The sequence below is a fragment of the Limulus polyphemus genome, unplaced genomic scaffold (genome assembly GCF_000517525.1).
Source record: "Limulus polyphemus unplaced genomic scaffold, Limulus_polyphemus-2.1.2 Scaffold6059, whole genome shotgun sequence".
Lineage (NCBI taxonomy): Eukaryota > Metazoa > Arthropoda > Merostomata > Xiphosura > Limulidae > Limulus > Limulus polyphemus.
Genome location: NW_013671669.1, coordinates 27,743 through 28,725, shown reverse-complemented (window position 1 = coordinate 28,725; position 983 = coordinate 27,743).

The following is a 983-nucleotide window of genomic DNA, read 5'->3' as shown; positions in this document are numbered from 1 at the left end:
CCATTTTTCTGCAATCAAAGGTGTATTCCATGACCTTTGGTAGGGTAATGTATATTAGGTCGTCAAGAAGTTAATGTCGTTTTTTAGATGAAAAACCCGAACAACTTATATATCAAAACAAAACATTTATTAAATGTAATATTATCCATTCTTATTGATGTTGCTTTTCCATCTTACAATCAGGTTGTTAATGCCCTGATTAAAGAAATCACATGGCAGTGAAGCAAAAAACATGTCGATGTCCTCTTTAACACCTTCCACATTTGCATACAGTTTCCCACTAAGATAGTGTTGCAGCGAACGAAAAAGATGGTAATCTGATGGTGCCATAGCTGGAGAATATGGTGGGTGAGAAGAACTTCCCAACCCAACTCCCTAATCTTGTGTTGCATCAAACGTGCTACATATGGACATGTATTGTCGTGGAGAAGAAGAACACCTTTCCCATTGACGAGTGAAGGGCGTTTCTGATGAAAGGCTTGATTTAAACATTCAAGTTGCTGATTTTAAATCTCTGCATTGACAGTTTGCTGTGGATTGGGGAGTTCAAAATGAAATACTCTTTTCATGTCCCACGAAATGCAAAGTATCACTTTCTGCAGATTGAGTCCAGGTTTTGGGGTCGAAAGTGGTTCATGCGCATTATGCAGCAATATTCACGTGTTTGAAACGATGATCATCGTAGAGTTCGTGAGACACCCAAACACCTTCTTTATGGAGTTTCCCATATGCCTTATATGTTTAAGTATTGTTTCATGAGAGACATGTAATTTCAAGGCCATTTCACGAGTGGTTGCCTTGGGTTAGACTCAACAAGCGTCTTCAGAGCATGTCAATTCCATCATGTCGGCCCCTGCCATCACAGTTTTTAAGGCTAAAGTCACCTGAACGAAATTTGTTGAACCATTGTTGACACTTATGAACGTTCAAGACGTATTCATAAACTTCTTTGATATTCTTTGTGGCTACAGAGGCGTTGTTTC